This window comes from Cherax quadricarinatus, unplaced genomic scaffold, assembly GCF_038502225.1.
Source record: "Cherax quadricarinatus isolate ZL_2023a unplaced genomic scaffold, ASM3850222v1 Contig1992, whole genome shotgun sequence".
Lineage (NCBI taxonomy): Eukaryota > Metazoa > Arthropoda > Malacostraca > Decapoda > Parastacidae > Cherax > Cherax quadricarinatus.
Window position 1 is genome coordinate 4,946 of NW_027197018.1, and position 21,104 is coordinate 26,049.

General features: G+C 45.4%; 1 non-coding gene across 1 annotated transcript; it reads right to left on the reverse strand.

Moving 5' to 3' along the window:
- Nucleotides 1-19,978: 19,978 nt before the first annotated feature.
- On the reverse strand, nucleotides 19,979-20,051 carry TRNAV-UAC (transfer RNA valine (anticodon UAC)). Its single transcript has one exon. It is a non-coding gene; the product is annotated as a tRNA-Val (tRNA).
- Between the last annotated feature and the right edge of the window lie 1,053 nt (nucleotides 20,052-21,104).

The following is a 21,104-nucleotide window of genomic DNA, read 5'->3' on the forward strand; positions in this document are numbered from 1 at the left end:
CTGATCCACCTTCCGCTCTTTCTCTCTCCTCTGCTCCATCTGCGCAACTCCTTTCTTCACAGCGCACCGTTCCTTCGCTGCTTGAACATTTTCCACTGCCTCCGCATGTGGACTTTTCTAACCCTTCTAGTCCGTAGGAACCCTTACCTGCGGATTTCAAGTATCTTTATCATTGCCAATCATGGCCTTTTTACAGTGGAATATACGCGGCCTCAGGGGTAATCGGGGTGAGCTTCAGATGTTACTCTCCCAGTTTGCCCCTGTTGGTGCTTGCTTACAGGAACCAAAATTACACTCTGCTGTTATTTCTCGCATCTCAGGCTATAATTTATTGTATTCTTCAGATCCTTTTCCTGATGGGACCTTTAATGAAAGTGCCCTTCTTCTCCGCACTGATATTCCGTACCATCAGCTATTTGTTCATACTTCGCTGCATTACACAGCAGCCCGTATCCACTTACATAGGTGGTATACACTCTGTTCTTTATATCTCTCTCCTTCTCGGGCATTATCTATTCCGGATTTTGCCTTCCTTGTTTCGTCATTACCGCCACCGATTCTGTTACTTGGTGATTTTAATGCCCACCATTTCCTCTGGGGGGGGGGGGTCTCACTGTGATTCCCGTGGAATTCAGTTAGAGGCTTTTCTTGCCACCCACCCCCTCCATGTTTTAAATACAGGTACTCACACCCATTTTGATCCTCGGACTCATACTCTCTCTTGCATCGATCTCTCAGTTTGCTCTTCCTCCGCCGCATTAGACTTCACTTGGTCTGTTCTCCCGGACTTACATGACAGTGATCATTTCCCAATCATTCTTACTTCCCCTTCATATTCGCCACCTCTTCGCACCCCACGCTGGCAATTTAATCGGGCAAATTGGAACCTTTACTCACACCTGACTGTTTTTAAAGAGGTTCCTTCTTCGTCCTCCATCGATGAGCTTTTACACCTCTTCTCGTCCTCCGTTTTCACCGCAGCTTCTCATTCTATACCCCAAACTTCGGGCAGGCATTCTCAGAAATGCGTGCCTTGGTGGTCTCCTGCTTGTGCTCGTGCAGTACGTTTGAAACGCGCTGCATGGGGCAGGTACCGGTACAATAGAACCACAGAGCGACTCCTTGATTTTAAACAGAAGCGTGCGATCGCTCGCTGTGTCATCCGTGACGCTAAACGCATTTGCTGGCGAGATTATGTCTCCACCATCACCTCTGCTTCCTCTATGAATGCAGTCTGGAAAAAAGTACGAAAACTGAGTGGTAAATATTCTCCTGACCCAGCTCCTGTTCTGCGGGTTGCCGGTGTTGATATAGCAAACCCACTAGATGTTGCCAATGAAATTGGCAATCATCTGGTCCGTATTTCTCAGGGACTCCATCTATGCCCCTCATTTCTTTCCTCAAAGTCTGCCAGAGAGTTAGCACCCTTGGACTTTTCTTCTCTCAGAGAAGAACAGTATAATGTGCCTTTTACACTTCAAGAACTGGAGGCAACACTCTCAGCTTGTCGATCATCGGCAGCTGGGCCCGACGACATTCATATTCGTATGCTACAACATTTACATCAGTCAGCCCTTGCAGTCCTATTACGCCTTTACAATCTTATTTGGTCACAAGGAGTTCTTCCACAGCTGTGGAAATCCGCCATTGTTCTCCCTTTCCGCAAACCAGGCACTACGGGACATGAAACCTCCCACTATCGTCCCATTGCTCTTACCAGTGCAGTTTGCAAAGTAATGGAACGCCTAGTAAATAGACGTTTAGTGTGGTATTTAGAGACACACAACAGTCTCTCCACTCGTCAATATGGCTTTCGTAAGGGACGTTCTACCATAGACCCCTTACTACGCTTGGATACGTATGTTCGTAATGCCTTTGCGAATAACCACTCAGTTATTGCCATTTTTTTGACCTTGAGAAGGCATATGACACAACTTGGAAGTATAATATTTTAGCCCAAGCCCACTCCTTAGGCTTTCGAGGCAATCTACCATCCTTCCTTAAGAACTTTTTAACTGACAGGCATTTCCGTGTTCGGGTTAATAATGTGCTCTCCCCTGACTTTATCCAAGCTGAAGGTGTCCCCCAGGGATGTGTTCTGAGCACAACACTTTTTCTCCTTGCTATTAATGATTTGGCCTCTAGTCTTCCATCAAATATTTGGTCATCACTCTATGTTGATGACTTTGCTATTGCCTGTGCAGGCGCTGACTGTCACCTCCTTACAGTTTCTCTCCAACATGCAGTCGACCGTGTTTCCAATTGGGCCACCACACGTGGGTTTAAATTTTCCAGCACTAAAACCCACCAAATCACTTTCACTAGACGCTCTGTCATCTCCGATCATCCTTTGTACCTCTATGGCTCCCGTATCCCTGAACGTGATACAGTCAAGTTTCTGGGCCTTCTCTTTGATCGTAGGTTATCCTGGAAACCTCACATTACCTCTCTGAAGGCAACTTGTCACAGCCGGCTGAACCTTCTTAAAACCCTTGCTCATCTTTCGTGGGGAGCTGATCGTCGAACCCTCCTTCGCCTACATTCCACCCTTATTTTATCGAAACTTGATTATGGTGACCAGATCTATTCAGCGGCATCTCCTGCTACTCTCTCTAACCTTAACCCCATTCATCACCAAGGATTACGTTTATGCCTTGGTGCTTTCCGCTCTTCCCCTGTCGAGAGCCTCTATGCAGAAGCGAACGTTCCATCCTTATCCGATCGCCATGATGCCCATTGCCTGCGCTACTATGTACGCTCTCATGATCTCCGCAATCCTTCAATTTATAGAATGGTCACTGATATTAGTAGACATTCTTTATTTGTTCGACGCCCCTATTTACTCCGTCCCTTCTCTCTTCGCCTTCATTCGCTCTTGTCTTCTCTTCAACTACCACCTTTCTATGTACATGTAGCATCTCACTTTTCCCTACCCCCCTGGGAAGTTCCAGCTGTTCGAGTCTGTTCTTTCTCCCTCCCTTGCTCGAAAGCCCAACTGTCTACGGTCGCTTCCCGCTCTCTTTTTCTTGACCACTTTCACTCTCATTCTCATGCCATTGCTGTGTACACAGATGGCTCTAAGTCTTCTGACGGCGTAGGATTCGCAGCAGTGTTTCCGGACAGCGTCGTACAAGGGCATTTACTATCTTCGGCTAGTATTTTTACTGCTGAATTATATGCCATCCTTACAGTACTTATCCGTATTGCATCTATGCCTGTGTCATCTTTTGTGGTTGTCTCAGACTCCCTTAGTGCTTTACAGGCTATACAAAAATTTGATACACCTCACCCCTTAGTCCTCCGTATCCAACTTTGGCTACGCCGCATCTTTACCAAGCATAAAGATATTGTTTTTTGTTGGGTCCCTGGTCATGTTGACGTACAGGGCAATGAACAGGCAGACACTGCTGCGCGGTCAGCAGTACATGACCTACCAGTTTCTTATAGAGGTATTCCATTTACGGACTATTTTGCTGCAATATCTTCCCACCTTCACACCCGTTGGCAACAACGTTGGTCTACTATGCTCGGCAACAAACTTCAGTCTATTAAACCGAGTATAGGTCACTGGCCGTCTTCTTATCACCAATGTCGAGGTTGGGAGACTACTCTCTCCCGTCTTCGCATTGGCCATACTCGTCTTACTCATGGATATCTCATGGAGAGGCGTCTTGCTCCTCTCTGTGAGAATTGCCAAGCTCCATTATCAGTCAGCCACATTCTGTTGGACTGCCCACTTTATCAACGAGCACGCAGAATTTACCTCTGTCGTCGTCTTCGCTCCGCTGCTCTCTCTTTACCTTCCCTTCTCGCTGATGGACCCACCTTTCATCCGGACTCTCTCATTGACTTTTTGACAACGACTGACTTACTTCACAAATTCTGATACCTTCAGCCCTTTCTACTTCAATCTCTTGCTACCTTCTACCCCCGTACTATCCCCTGCCCCGCTGTTTTCTGTAACCTGCTGATCATCCCCCCTCCCTTCTGCCATCCAATTCCCTTGCTTCCTTCCCTACCCTGCAGCGCTGTATAGCCCTTGTGGCTTAGCGCTTCTTTTTGATTATAATAATAATGTAAGGGTCGTTGTTCTGGAATTATTTACTTGCCAGTAAGAACATGGTTAACACCGGACTGCTTTATCGCATCGTGTGTGCATATTATCACATTAATTCATCACATATATATCAGTTGAGAATTCATCGATAGGTTGTTGACATCGTACACTTGCACTGTAATTAATTTTCTAATAATGAATTTCATTCCCAGTGGTATTTTTCTTATTGAAAACGATAGTAATAGAATTTATTGCTGTGGCAACTCATTTATATAATACACTAATTCAGAAGAACTTATCGATTAGATATTTTGCAAGAAAACATCCTCAAACCATCAATCTTTGTTTTCTTTCTAGGTTATGAGTATTTTTTATCTTTGCAAAAATTTCAAAGCTATCTTAAAATATTTTTTCTTTCATTTTGTAGTAGTTGTATACATGTTATAATTACTTATCTCACAAGGAAACAAACCTGGCGTTCGGTCTTTCGTCTTATTTGCCGTAAATACCTGGTATTGGAAGATATCCTAGAGCAACTGGAACCGTTCCTTTCAAGACGTGTGTAGTGGAGGGAACACTGAAGACGTGTACAGTGTGAACACAGATGACGTGTGTACTGGAGGTGTGAACACAGGTGACGTGTGTACTGGAGGTGTGAACACAGGTGACATGTGTACTGGAGGTGTGAACGCAGATGACGTGTGTACTGGAGGTGTGAACGCAGATGACGTGTGTACTGGAGGTGTGAACGCAGATGACGTGTGTACTGGAGGTGTGAACACAGGTGACGTGTGTACTGGAGGTGTGAACACAGGTGACGTGTGTACTGGAGGTGTGAACACAGGTGACGTGTGTACTGGAGGTGTGAACACAGGTGACGTGTGTACTGGAGGTGTGAACACAGATGACATGTGTACTGGAGGTGTGAACACAGATGACGTGTGTACTGGAGGTGCGAACACAGGTGACGTGTGTACTGGAGGTGTGAACACAGGTGACGTGTGTACTGGAGGTGTGAACACAGGTGACGTGTGTACTGGAGGTGTGAACACGGTGACATGTGTACTGGAGGTGTGAACACAGGTGACGTGTGTACTGGAGGTGTGAACACAGGTGACGTGTGTACTGGAGGTGTGAACACAGGTGACGTGTGTACTGGAGGTGTGAACACAGGTGACGTGTGTACTGGAGGTGTGAACACAGGTGACGTGTGTACTGGAGGTGTGAACACAGGTGACGTGTGTACTGGAGGTGTGAACACAGGTGACATGTGTACTGGAGGTGTGAACGCAGATGACGTGTGTACTGGAGGTGTGAACACAGATGACATGTGTACTGGAGGTGTGAACACAGATGACGTGTGTACTGGAGGTGTGAACACAGGTGACGTGTGTACTGGACGTGTGAACACAGGTGACGTGTGTACTGGAGGTGTGAACACAGATGACATGTGTACTGGAGGTGTGAACATAGATGGCGTGTGTGGGAGAGGTGTGAACACAGATGACGTGTGTAGGGGAGGTGTGAACACAGATGATGTGTGTACTGGAGGTGTGAACATAGATGGCGTGTGTAGGGGAGGTGTGAACACAGATGACGTGTGTAGGGGAGGTGTGAACACAGATGACGTGTGCAGAGGTGTGAACACAGATGACGTGTGTAGGGGAGGTGTGAACACAGATGACGTGTGCAGAGGAGGTGTGAACACAGATGACGTGTGTAGAGGTGTGAACACAGATGACGTGTGCAGGGGAGGTGTGAACACAGATGACGTGTGTACTAGATGTGTGAACACAGATGACGTGTGTACTGGAGTTGTGAACACAGATGACGTGTGTAGGGGAGGTGTGAACACAGGAAGGCACAATATACAGCAATACAATAGTATTGCATTTGTTGTTAATAATGAAAAATTGCCTCTTTCAGGTTATTATCATACCTAAACATTTCCTATTGTTGTCAGCAATTAACTGATTGTAGAAACAGCAAGTGAAATACGTCGTGTAAGGAGTAATTACATTCATAATGTTTAATACAAATTTATGTTGTGCAAGACAGGTATACAATACCGACAAGATGAAAGTTAAGACACTTGTGCAACATCTGGTTATCTTTATTGTAGACGTTTCTCCATCCAGTGGCTTTATCAATACAGATTCTTGGACATAATTAGAAAACAGAAGAACTATATACAAAAGATGAGGTAATCAGCCCCTCAGCCTTGGAGGTGGTGTTTACAACACCGTGGTTATAGAGATTCTGAAGCACAGGTAAGGAGACTGGCGCTTATATAGGCGTCAGTGAAGAGGGACGTGTAGCAGACGAGGGCATAGTCACTGGTAGGCGGGATTCCCCAGTGGAAGTAGGTCCTTCCCAAATTGATGGGCTAGTTGCAGAAGTCGTGAAGAAGGTCATGTAGATGTCCTCTTGCACAACAACTTGTCAGGCACTGCAACATCATGGTATCTTGATTCAGAGGACATCTACATGACCTTCTTCACGACTCCTACAACTAGCCCATCAATTTGGGAAGGACCTACTTCCACTGGGGAATCCCGCCTACCAGTGACTATGCCCTCGTCTGCTACACGTCTCTCTTCACTGACGCCTATATAAGCGCCAGTCTCCTTACCTGTGCTTCAGAATCTCTACAACCACGGTGTTGTAAACACCACCTCCAAGGCTGAGGGACTGATTACCTCATCTTTTGTATATAGTTCTTCTGTTTTCTAATTATGTCCAAGAATCTGTATTGATAAAGCCACTGGATGGCGAAACGTCTACAATAAAGATAACCAGATGTTGCACAAGTGTCTTAACTTTCACTTCATCAATACAAATTTAACATCTTCAAAATTATTTTAGTAGTAATGTTCGTAGAATTACCGACAATAATGTTAGGTAAAAGGAAACATGTGTAACTAATGTGACATTTTATTGTGGCAACGTTTTGCTTTCCAGGAGGTTAGTCAAGCTCTTGGTGAGCGAAACGTTGCCGCAGTAAAAGGTCACATTACTTGCACATGTGTTATTTCACCTTAAATTATTCTTGCAAATTCTAAGAAAAGTCAACAAATAAGTTTAGAAATGACTTTGATCCACATCTACAAACTACGATGAAAATCACAAAATACCAACACACTTATGGAACCGAAGTTAAGACAACAGTATCTTATAGTAAATTGTATTTTTTTTATGGTGAAAGTGTTTTCAAGATCCGAGACTCCTGGTGCCATTAACGTCCTGCCAAAATTTACAGTGCTGGTTCTGCCCCATTACATATGAATTGCCTCTCACATATGCAGGGATTCATCTGCGCTACGTAGGAGCAGGTGTCACAGCGACACGGGGCAGTCACTATATGACCCACCAGGGTTCTAGGTTGTTCGTACATGGTTGGCGATAAGCTAATAAATGTTGGCGCCGGGAGGTAGGTGACCACGGGTGGAAGATATCCTGGCACTGGTGGTGGTAAATAGCTATTGGTATCCAGCGGAAGCTGCTCTCCCGGAAGAAGCGACTTGCTATTTTTCCTCTCAGTGAACAATGTTACTGTTTTCGTCATCCATTTAGCGCTTGGAATCGTGGAGTACCTGGTGACAGTGCTGGCACAGGTAAATGAGGGCTCCAAGTAGGAAGAGTATGCCACCAGGGGTATCAGTGCCACCACAAGACACACCTGCTGTAGTGCTGCACTCAACATAACTTCTGACAGCTGTACACTGTCGTTACTCAGGCTCCTGTGGATATCCAAGGCAGAACCAATAATTAGCTAGCCACATACAGTATGTGATGGGAGAATAGCTCAAGTTTCATATGATTGCCAATGTTACACAAACAAAAGCTTACAGCAATACGAAGTGGAAGGTATGGAGACAGGGACACTGTGCTTGGATACACGCTTTTACCGGGTTATATAGACGTCCTTCTCGTGGCGTTCAGTATTAGTCTGCACCATTTGTTCTCATTCTCTTCAGGTAGTTGCCTCTCCTTACAGACATACCTGTCATATATACATCATCCACATTAAATAGAGTAAGTCAGGAATGAATGTGACTGATTAATCCTACCATTAAATGTAAAAAGAGTTAGAAAATAAAATTATGGCAGCGGTGTTGGGAAGGCCAAACAGCCTGCAGGCCTGAAACATCTTGCTGGTCGTGGCAAGTGTTTCCTTGTGGTGAATGGTTTTGAAAACCGACAAGTTGAAGAATTGAGACACTAGTGCAACACATGGAAACCTTTATTGAAGAAACGTTTCGCCACACAGTGGCTTCATCAGTCCAATACAAAGTAGAAATGGGTAAGGAGAGGAGGAGTTCGAAATAATCAGTCCCTCAACCTGGAATCGATGTGTTCAGTCCATTTCTACTTTGTATTGGACTGATGAAGCCACTGTGTGGCGAAACGTTTCTTCAATAAAGGTTTCCATGTGTTGCACTAGTGTCTCAATTCTTCAACTTGTCGGTTTTCAAAACCATTCACCACATCTGTCAGACTGCAACATCATGAGACCTTGGTACAAAGACTTCAACGCTTGCCCAAGCTTTAGACGAAGACCTACTTACACAAGTGGCAGGTCCCACTGTGATCCCGCCTCCTCCCGCTTCAACTCATCTGACTGCCGTATATAAGCCACCTCTCTGGCCCTATGCTGCATTTCCTACAAGAGTGATGGACTGAACACATCGATTCCAGGCTGAGGGACTGATTACCTCGAATTCCTCCTCTCCTTACCCATTTCTACTTTGTATTGGACTGATGAAGCCACTGTGTGGCGAAACGTTTCTTCAGTAAAGGTTTCCATGTGTTGCACTAGTGTCTCAATTCTTCAAGTGTTTCCTTAAGGAGAAATCCTCTTGCATTCTGGTCTCGAATAATACAGGAAAGCGACCTGAAGGTGGTCAGAGTTCCGTTCTTGTGCTTTACCAAGGCACTTTATGTGTAGAACGTTCGAATCATAGCCGAAAGGATTCGGTTTACATTGTTATCAAAATATTCATAAGGAAGCCCTGTAACCAAACTGATCATACAGTGCCTTTTTAATTTACCTGGAGTTTACCTGGAGAGAGTTCCGGGGGTCAACGCCCCCGCGGCCCGGTCTGTGACCAGGCCTCCTGGTGGATCAGAGCCTGATCAACCAGGCTGTTGCTGCTGGCTGCACGCAAACCAACGTACGAGCCACAGCCCGGCTGGTCAGGAACCGACTTTAGGTGCTTGTCCAGTGCCAGCTTGAAGACTGCTAGGGGTCTGTTGGTAATCCCCCTTATGTCCTAACCGATATAAGCTGGGAAGATATACTAAGCAACACAGACCCCAACTTATGCCTAGAACAGATTAACTCGGTGGCACTCGATGTATGCACAAGGCTTATTCCTCTAAGAAAAAGGAGGAGTAGATGTAAAATAGAAAGAGACAGGCGCTCCCTTTACAGGCGACGGAAAAGAATAACAGAGCGGCTAAAAGAGGTCAATATATCTGAAATGCGTAGGGAGACACTGGTCAGAGAAATAGCAAGCATCGAACTTAAGCTAAAAGAATCCTTTAGGAGTCAGGAATCGCGGGAAGAACTAAAAGCCATAAATGAAATCGAAAGAAACCCAAAGTATTTCTTCTCCTATGCTAAATCAAAATCGAGAACAACGTCCAGTATTGGGCCCCTACTTAAACAAGATGGGTCCTACACAGATGACAGCAAGGAAATGAGTGAGCTACTCAAGTCCCAATATGACTCAGTTTTTAGCAAGCCGCTATCCAGACTGAGAGTCGAAGATCAAAATGAATTTTTTATGAGAGCCACAAAATTTGATTAGCACAAGCCTATCCGATGTTATCCTGACGCCAAATGACTTCGAACAGGCGATAAATGACATGCCCATGCACTCTGCCCCAGGGCCAGACTCATGGAACTCTGTGTTCATCAAGAACTGCAAGAAGCCCCTATCACGAGCCTTTTCCATCCTATGGAGAGGGAGCATGGACACGGGGGTCCTCCCACAGTTACTAAAAACAACAGACATAGCCCCACTCCACAAAGGGGGCAGTAAAGCAACAGCAAAGAACTACAGACCAATAGCACTAACATCCCATATCATAAAAATCTTTGAAAGGGTCCTAAGAAGCAAGATCACCACCCATCTAGAAACCCATCAGTTACACAACCCAGGGCAACATGGGTTTAGAACAGGTCGCTCCTGTCTGTCTCAACTATTGGATCACTACGACAAGGTCCTAAATGCACTAGAAGACAAAAAGAATGCAGATGTAATATATACAGACTTTGCAAAAGCCTTCGACAAGTGTGACCATGGCGTAATAGCGCACAAAATGCGTGCTAAAGGAATAACAGGAAAAGTCGGTCGATGGATCTATAATTTCCTCACTAACAGAACACAGAGAGTAGTCGTCAACAGAGTAAAGTCCGAGGCAGCTACGGTGAAAAGCTCTGTTCCACAAGGCACAGTACTCGCTCCCATCTTGTTCCTCATATCCGACATAGACAAGGATGTCAGCCACAGCACCGTGTCTTCCTTTGCAGATGACACCCGAATCTGCATGACAGTGTCTTCCATTGCAGACACTGAAAGGCTCCAGGCGGACATCAACCAAATCTTTCAGTGGGCTGCAGAAAACAATATGAAGTTCAACGATGAGAAATTTCAATTACTCAGATATGGTAAACATGAGGAAATTAAATCTTCATCAGAGTACAAAACAAATTCTGGCCACAAAATAGAGCGAAACACCAACGTCAAAGACCTGGGAGTGATTATGTCGGAGGATCTCACCTTCAAGGACCATAACATTGTATCAATCGCATCTGCTAGAAAAATGACAGGATGGATAATGAGAACCTTCAAAACTAGGGAGGCCAAGCCCATGATGACACTCTTCAGGTCACTTGTACTATCTAGGCTGGAATATTGCTGCACACTAACAGCACCTTTCAAGGCAGGTGAAATTGCTGACCTAGAAAATGTACAGAGAACTTTCACGGCGTGCATAACGGAGATAAAACACCTCAATTACTGGGAGCGCTTGAGGTTCCTAAACCTGTATTCCCTGGAACGCAGGAGGGAGAGATACATGATTATATACACCTGGAAAATCCTAGAGGGACTAGTACCGAACTTGCACACGAAAATCACTCACTACGAAAGCAAAAGACTTGGCAGACGATGCACCATCCCCCCAATGAAAAGCAGGGGTGTCACTAGCACGTTAAGAGACCGCGGGGGCGTTGACCCCCGGAACTCTCTCCAGGTAAACTCCAGGTAATACAATAAGTGTCAGGGGCCCGAGACTGTTCAACTGCCTCCCAGCACACACAAGGGGGATTACCAACAGACCCCTGGCAGTCTTCAAGCTGGCACTGGACAAGCACCTAAAGTCAGTTCCTGATCAGCCGGGCTGTGGCTCGTACGTTGGTTTGCATGCAGCCAGCAGCAACAGCCTGGTTGATCAGGCTCTGATCCACCAGGAGGCCTGGTCACAGACCGGGCCGCGGGGGCGTTGACCCCCGGAACTCTCTCCAGGTAAACTCCAGGTATGTATGCTGGGAGGCAGTTGAACAGTCTCGGGCCCTTGACACTTATTGTATGGTCTCTTAACGTGCAAGTGACACCCCTGCTTTTCATTGGGGGGATGTTGCATCGTCTGCCAAGTTTTTTTTTATATTTTATTTAAAACTCAGGTACAAAAATATATGGGTACATAATCAATATGTAACAAGATACAGGCAGTGAACAATAATCAACTGTGACTACACAGTACTGAAGAAGCACATATATAATGACAGAACTGGCTGCTGCACTCAAATCAAACATCTCTTGTACGTACTGTGCTTCACATGAAAAGGTGGTCTTATATACATATATACATACATATATACATACATATATACATATATATATATATATATATATATATATATATATATACATACATACATAAACATATATATATATATATATATATACATATATACACATATATATATATATACATACACATACACATACACATACAACCCACCCAGTAAAGCTTACACTTCCCCCCCCATGAAAACGTGCCACTTTCACCTTAAATACACAGTGACAAAACTCTTATACATACACATTTGCAAAACCATTAAAAACTTCAATGACAATATATATATAAACACAATCCAGCCAGCTAAACGGCTGACACTATAATACAAGGAATGTCTGAACCTGATGGCTCACATCCACCATAGAACACAATCCACCCTACCCTCATATACCCTATGGTAATAATTAATATCGTGCACGGTGGTGGGTTTAAGACACTACCGCTGACACTTCAACCCCCCCCCCCCCTCACATGCCTAGTAACTGTGTCTGCCGTCACTACTCATAACCACCAATAGTTCTTGATAGTAATTAGCATCTTATATATCACCCTAAAAACACGCTACACACATAAACCTACCACAATAATAAATAAATTTACACATTATTCCCTCCTGCAGACAGATTATTTACACTGCCGGAGATAATCTATACATCACATCCTACAGAGAATGGACAACATTAGACATCTAAAATATGACATGTGTATCACATGACCTGCTATTGCAGAGATTACTTAAACTCCTAAACTCATTCACTTGAACATATATAATGAAAATGTAAAAAAAAAAAAAAAAAAAAAAAACATCTGTAACAATATATAAGCAAAAACACCCCAGGCAAGATCTTACATTATATACAATACCAGAACGTTCCACTAGTTAAAAAACAGGTATGAAACCTCATTATTATGACAAGTTACATTGCTCATATATAGGTAGACATGTATAATTACAGGTTAAAATATGCTTATATACTAACATGCTTATGTACATCCTTACAAAACATGAAGGAATCCTTAGATAAATTATAATCATCGGTGTTCACAATAACACCAAGACATTACATTGAATATCACATTGAATATCACCTCAACATCCTTTCCTCACACAATTCCACACACACTCACACAATCGTCCTCTGCAACACCCCCCCCCCCCCTGGGAAGGCCAGCCCGTTCATGCCCCTGACCGCTTATAAAGACCATAAATCCCTCAAAAGAAAGTCCCTGTAGCCCTCCGAGAAATCCCTCTCCCACCTCCTACCATATATTTCCCTGTTGCGACACTTTGTTCTATAAAAGGATGCTGCTATGGCCATCCTACGTTCCTCCGCCCCTTTGTCTCTCATTGCCCATGATATATACACAAAATCAACCATTAAGTAAGCCACTGCCCTTTGAACCTTTACCCCAACCCCACCTACATCTAAACTAAGCGCTCTCAAAACCGACAACCCTTTCCCCCCCACATACCGGATTACTTTCCCTAACCATTCCCGCACAATCCCTAGGCTTTCACAAAAATAAACTACATGAAAAGCTGATTCATCTACCCCACAAACCTGACACACCCCACCCTCCCTTATTCGCCTATTTCGTAAAACAACCCCAGACGGCAATATTCCGTGAAGAAACCTATACATTACCTCCCTCACGCGTGGCCGGATGCGTAACCCTTTTAATCGGCCCCAAATGTCTTCCCATGCGTACATCGGGTACACTCCTTCCGTTGCCACTACCACCCTAGGCCATATCTTCCTCTCCATGGACCCTACCCGCATGTTTCTCGGCTCTCTGACCATCATCAATAGACGCAACAACTCCTCACCATCTCTCAAATCTTGTCCCTTCCACCATCTCCGAAGATCTCCCTGCAGCATCCCCAACCCTCCACTCCCTTCCCCCCGAGCCCTTAGCAACCCATGTTTCACATATACACACTTCAACCTTCTTTCCAAATGAATTAACCCCAGCCCTCCCAAGGCCACCGGAAGTGTTACCACCTCTCTTTTCAACCAATCGCATCCCGAACCCCAGATAAAACGGAAAACTCTGCTCAACAATCTCCGGACATCCCCATACACCAAAGGGTACAAAGCTGCCACATGCCATATTTTACTGTACAAAAGCACATTGACCACAATGACCCTCTGGTGTAGCGTAAGATGTGTCGGCCTCAATCCTGACAATCTTCCCAATACCCTATCTACCACACCCTTTGAATTATTCTCCCTCGCCATCTGAGCATTACCCATATACACAACTCCACAAATTTTCACCCGGTCCACGACACTCCACCTCACCCCCCCACCCCCGCCCTCCTGCCCATCCCATTCACCCAATATCATGAGCTTAGATTTATGCACATTCACTGCCATACCTGTTGCCATCCCAAAAACGTCTATAACTCTCTCCAGACCCTCCAATCCCTCCCTCCCACTCACTAGGACAGTTGTGTCATCAACGTAACCTATGATACTGGGACTCCCACCTCGTATGTCCTCCCTTACCCCCTCCTGTATGCACCTTTCCACTGCCCTATAAAACGGATTCTGTAAACATGCAAATAATATTTGTGACAACGGGCAACCTTGCCTCAATCCCCTGCCCATTTTCACATGCAACCCCACCCTCCCATTTATCTGTACACACATCCCAGCTCCCCGATATAAAGTACGTGCCCAATTCACAATGTCCTCCCCGAACCCTTGCCACTCCATGATTCTCCACAGAGCCTCCCTCTCGACACTGTCATATGCCGTTCTCCAATCCAACGCCAATACCCCACGTTCCCCCTCTTGTGGACCCTCAATAAACCTTCTAATAACCCCATGCCCCTCATACATTGATCTCCCCGGAATCCCATATTGACCCCTCACTATTACCTTTCCAATGACCTTTTTTATACGATTACCCAAAATTTTTGCAAAAAGTTTGTAGTCTGCACACATGAGTGATATCATCCGGTAATCTCTCACTGTGCACTGACTTTCACCCTTTGGCACCAAAACTACTAGTGCTGTCGCCTGCAAAGGTCCCAACGCACCCCTCTCTTTTATGATATTAAATAATTGCACCAAAAAATCTTTTAATACTCCCCAATGCTGTATGTAAAACTCCGCAGGCAGCCCATCTATCCCCGGTGCCTTACCCCTGCTCATACTCATTAAAGCCGTCCACACCTCTTCCTCCACAATAGGCCCCTGTAACTGTTCCCTGTCGTCCCTGTCCAGCACACTCCGCACCCATCCCCCTGTCTCTCTTAAAGCCCCCTCTCTCACACCCACACTCCTCATATGTGCACTAAGCCAAGAATCAACATACCCTCCCATCCCCTCCGTTGTCACCAAATCTTGTCCCTCCCTATACCCCTCTATGTCCTCAAGAACTCTCAAACCCACCATTTCCATTGCAACGCGCCGGCGCCCCTGCCCTCGCAGGACACACGCCGATGGTCTATCACCCCACATGACCTCCTCCAACCCCCCTAAAACCCTTGCCGCATCAAACCTCTCATTTTGCACTTCCATTAGGCGTTCCTTCACTCCTTCTATGTCAGCCACAGGGGCTCCCATCCCCCCCCTTCCTCTCTCATGATACTCCCTTAACTGCCCCTCAAGATACCTAATAAGCCCATAAGCCAACTGATTCTCGTGCCTTCCCTGTCGGACATAGAACTCTCGAATCCTCGTCTTCGCCGTCACATCCCACCATCTCAACACATCCCCATTGACTTCCATCCCTTCCCATAAGCCTTTCCACCATTGTGCAAATAGGACCCTCCCCTCAACATCTTGAAGCAACCGAACATTCAATTTCCAATAACTCTTATACCTGTTCGGCCGACCCTCCCATCCCAAATCCACCAAAACACCTCTATGATCAGAAAAAAAGACATCCAAAACCCTTACACTCCGCACCACAGCTTTCCTTGTCACGTATATCCTGTCCAGCCGTGCAGCATACCCCTGCCTCACAAAGGTGTGCTGCACCTCCCACGCCGCCCCCCCCTCTACATCCACCAACCCCACCCCGGTTAACAGGTCCCTCAGAACGCCAGAACAATATCCTGCTCCCCTAGGTTCCACATCCTTGCGGCGTATAACGCAATTCCAGTCCCCTCCCACCACAGCTAATGCTGGAAGCGACCTTAAGTGATACACCAACACTTCACGTACAAACTCATTCTTCACTCGACTGTCCCCCTCCGCCGGACCATAAACACACACAAAAGACATCTTATCTCTTCCCCATGTCCCATCCACTCTTATAACCCTCCCCTCACCCCCCTCCTCACAATGATGTACAGTAAACGGGCTAGCCTCCCTCACCAAAATAGCCACTCCTCCTTTCAATCTCGTTGAGTGTGCCGTATATACAGTATACCCCTCAATCATCAACATACAACCCGGCTTGTGGTTGTGCTCTTGCACAAACACTACATCTACACCATACCTAATGAGCATCTCATGAAACCATTCACACTTCCTAGAATTTTTCAGACCATTAACATTTATAGAGAGACTCTTGAATTTGTCAATGGAGGTTTGCCTTTACGTATTGCACCACCTTTATCCCCCTTCCCCTTTATACGCCCTTGATCTTCAATCACCATTCTGTGATCTGCTTTCACATGCCCCTTGCCCCTGGACCCCCCAGGTCCATGCTCAACCACTTCAGCCCACACCTTTTTGCCCGAACGCTGTGCCGGAGTGAGCACATCCACATCGTCCACGTCCGAGGGCACTGCCGCTCTCTTCCGTGACACTCGAGCCTTTCTCCCCGCCTCCACCTGGAAGCCATCCCCGTGCACTTCCGCCACCACCGTGCCAATTTGCAACCCAGCCTCAACCTGGGTCTCTGACATGCCTCCCCCCCTCTCACCACCTGGAACCCCAGCAGCATCCAGGGCACCCACAAGCCCCTCAACTGTGACCTCTCCTGGGGTCCCTAACAGGTCGTGGAGGACTGAATCAATGGTAGCCTCCACGGCCCTGTCCTCACCCAGTGACACCACATCTTTGGTCTCCGGTGCCTGCCCGGCAGTGCATGTCTCTCTCGGAAGAGTTACACACTCTTCCTCCCTCAAGGCCTCCTCGACCTCCACACTCCAAGCCTTGTTCAAGGAAACCGACTCAGGTCGTGCCAAATCCAACGTCTCAAGGTCCTCTGATGCCTCCTTATGCTGCTCCTTCGCCTGTGTACCCTGTTGTTTAACACACTGCGCAGCAATGTGATCATAGGCACCGCATAATCGACAGGTACGTTGTTGCCCTGCGTAAGTCACCATTACTTGAGTCCTGAAGTCTTCTAGGAAAATATAGGAAGGAATAGGATGCCTCAATGTCATTTTTAAGGAAAAACTTCCTTCAGGCATCCCAGAATACGATCCTTCCTTCCATTTCCCCAATGTCGCCATATGAACAGTCCCAAACTTCTCGAAGACAGCACGTAGGTCTGCCTCATTAGCCTCAAAGGGTACATTTCTTATCTTCACCCATGTATAATGGCGGGACACATCATGTAGCCTTACCGTCACTGCAGGATTCACTGGTACACAAAGATCTTGGAACCTGGCGACTATGTCCTCATATACACTTGCATTGAGAAATTTCACAAAAATTCTATATGCCCCGTTCAAGGCTACACCATACAGCTCTTCGTTGGCAATGCCGTATGTGTCCCTGATGATGGCAGGTAATAAAACTTGAGCTGAGTGGGCATGCACAGCCCCACGCACCACTTCTATGCCGACAGTGTTTACCCTTCTTCTTGCCGGCTGCGCCATTTTGAGAAAACCAAGTTGTCACCGGCTGACAGCAGAGGGCAGGCTCAGCTCACGTCCGCTCGTCCCAAAGGTTGAGCGACGAATGCCGTGGCTTGGTGGCAAAAGCTTTCGCTTCACACAGCGAGGTGTCTGGGTTCGATTCCCGGCGAGGGTTGAAACATTGGGCGTGTTTCCTTACACCGGTTGTCTATGTTTACCCATCAGTTAAAAAAAGGGTACCTGGGCGTTAGTCGACTGGTGTGGGTCGCATCCTGGGACAAAATTTACCCAATTTCCCCGATATGCTCAGCATAACAAGCGGCTTTCTATATAGTAGTATGTCATTGATGTCAGCTACGACTGTATACCTTGTACATGTACTTGTCGATATAAAGATATTATTATTATTATTATTATTATTATTATTATTATTATTATTATTAGTAGTAGTAGTAGTAGTAGTAGTAGTAGTAGTAGTAGTAGTAGTAGTATAGTGTGGATCACATTCTAGGAAGACGGTTGAAAATTCCACAGAAATAAGCCACAAAGCTTGACTTGTTGGGTTAATAAATCTGGGATAAAAATCGGAACAAAGTCTTCTTAAAATGTAATATCCATAAATAATAATTCACGTACCAATAACATATTAATTCTGAAACTGTATGTCTAATAATTTTCACAACTAATTAAGACAAAACTTCTATTATATCAGTCTTCCAAACACACTTAAGAGTCATTTTGATATTAGTTGTTCAATGTACGAAAATTTTTTAATAATAATAATGATAAATTATTATTATTATTTGATGTAATGACATGATGGCAATATGTGCTAATTAACATTAATATATGATAATCTACGAGCAAGCAAAATTTAGAGAAATAACAGGAAGTAACGAGATTGTGGCTGACGTCACTGTAGAGAGGAACTCCAACCTCACCACTCACATCACTACTGCATGTATGGTAACCATGTACTCACCTAATTGTACTCACCTAATTGTACTCTCCTAATTGTGCTCACCTAATTGTGGTTGCAGGGATCGATTCATAGCTCGTGACCCCGCCTCTTCACTGGTCGCTACTAGGTCCACTGTCTGCTCCACGAGCTTTATCATACCTCTTCTTAAAACTACGTATGGATCCTGCCTCCACTACATCACTTTTTCAGGCTATTCTACTTCCTGACAACTCTATGAGTGAAGAAATACTTCCTAACATCCCTGTGACTCATCTGAGTCTTCAGCTTTCAATTGCGACCCCTTGTTACTGTGTCCCATCTCTGGAACATCCTGTCTCTGTCCACCTTGTCGATTCTTCTCAGTATTTTATACGTCCTTATCATATCCTCCCTATCTCTCCTGTCCTCCAGTGACGTCAGATCGATTTTCCTTAGCCTCTCCTCGTAGGACATACCCCTTAGCTCTGGGACTAGTCTTGCTGCAAACCTTTGCACTTTCAAATCAAATCAAGTTTATTCTCTCTGAAGATTACAATGCGGGTTTACATATTTTCCTTACGTTCTTGGCTAGGTATGGGTTCCAAACTGGAGCTGCATAAGCCAATATGGGCCTAACGTACACGGTATACAGGGTCATGAACGATTCCTTACTGAGATGAATGCTATTCTTAGGTTTGCTAGGCGTCCATATGCCGCAGTAATTTCTGTGTGTATATGTGTATGTGATGACATTATCCAAACATAACAGTGTCATGAGAGACCTTAATTAATGTCTAGGAAGACTTCAAGGAGCCACCTTGGATATTTTCCAGCCTCTCACTACTTCACGAACCAGTCAGTAAAATAATAACCTTCCAACCAACAAAATATTACAAGTTTTATTCACAAATATTCTTTCCTGTCATACCTGTTCTTCCAATAGCTCGCGTGTGTGTGTGTGTGTGTGTGTGTGTGTGTGTGTGTGTGTGTGTGTGTGTGTGTGTTTACTCAACTACCTATACTCACTTATTTGTGGTTGCAGGGATCAGTTAATTCGCAGCTCCTGGCCCCGCCTCTTCGCTAGTCGCTATTAGGTCCATTCTCTCCTTGCTCCAAGAGCCTTATTGTAATTCATCTTAAAGATATGTATGGATCCTGCCTCCACTACTTCACTCTCCAGATTGTTCCACTTCCTGTGTGTGTGTGTACTCACTTGTTTGTGGTTGCAAGTCGAGTCACAACTCGTGGCCTCTCCTATTTACTGGTCGTTACTAGGTCCACTCTGCGCTAAGAGGCATGTATGGATCCTGCTTCCATTACATCTCTCCAGATAAAATATTGCTGCTCTCGCCAGGGCTCGAACCTGGGACCTTCTGCGTGTAAAGCAGACGTGATAACCACTACACTACGAGAGCGTATGTATGTGTGTACTCACCTGTATGTACTCACCTATATGTGGTTGCAGTGGTCGTATCATAGCTCCTGACCCCGCTTCTCCGCAAGTCGCTACTAGGTCACTCTCCCCCAGCTCCAAGAGCCTTATCATACTTCTTCTTAAAGCTATGTATAGATCTTGCCTCCACTACTTAATTCTCTAGATTGTTCCACTTCCTGACAACTCTACGGCTAAGGAAATATTTCCTAACATCCCTATGACTCATCTGAGTTTTCAACTTTCAGTTGTGGCCCCTTGTTCCCGTGTCCCATCTCTGAAACATTCTAGCCCTGTCCACCTTGTCAATTCCTTTCAGTATTTCATACGTCGTTATCATGTCCTCCTTTCCCTCCTATCCTCTGGTGTCATCAGGTTGAGTTCCCTTAACCTGTCCTCGTAGGGCATACCCCTCAGCTCCGGGACTAGTCTTTGTTGCAAACTTTCGCACTTTCTCCAATTTCTTGACGTGTTTGCCCAGGTATGGGTTCCATACTGGTTCTGCATACTCCAATATGGGTCTGAGTACACAGTGTACAGTGTTATGAATGATTCTTTACTTAGATGTCGAAATGCTATTTTCAGGTTTGCAAGGCGCCCATATGCTGCAGCGGTTATTTGATTGATATGCGTTTAAGGGGACTTGCTCGATATAGTGCTTACCTCAAGATCCTTTTCCTTAATTAAGGGAGGTTTGCAGCCTTTGATCCCCTAGCCTGTACTCTGTCTGCAGTCTTCTTTATCCTGCCCCAAGCTTCATAACTTTGTACTTGTTGGGGTTAAACTCCAGGAGCCATTTGTCAGACGATGCTTGCATTCTGTCCATATCCCCTTGTAATCTTACCTGATACTCGTTCACTTGTATTCTCCTCATTAGTTTCACATCATCGGCGAACAGGGACACCTCTGAAACTATTCCTTCCATCATATCATTCACATATACAAGAAACACCACCGGACCTAGGACTGATCCTTGTGGACCCCCACTCGACACATGGGCCCACTCTGACACCTCATCACGTACCATCACTAGTTG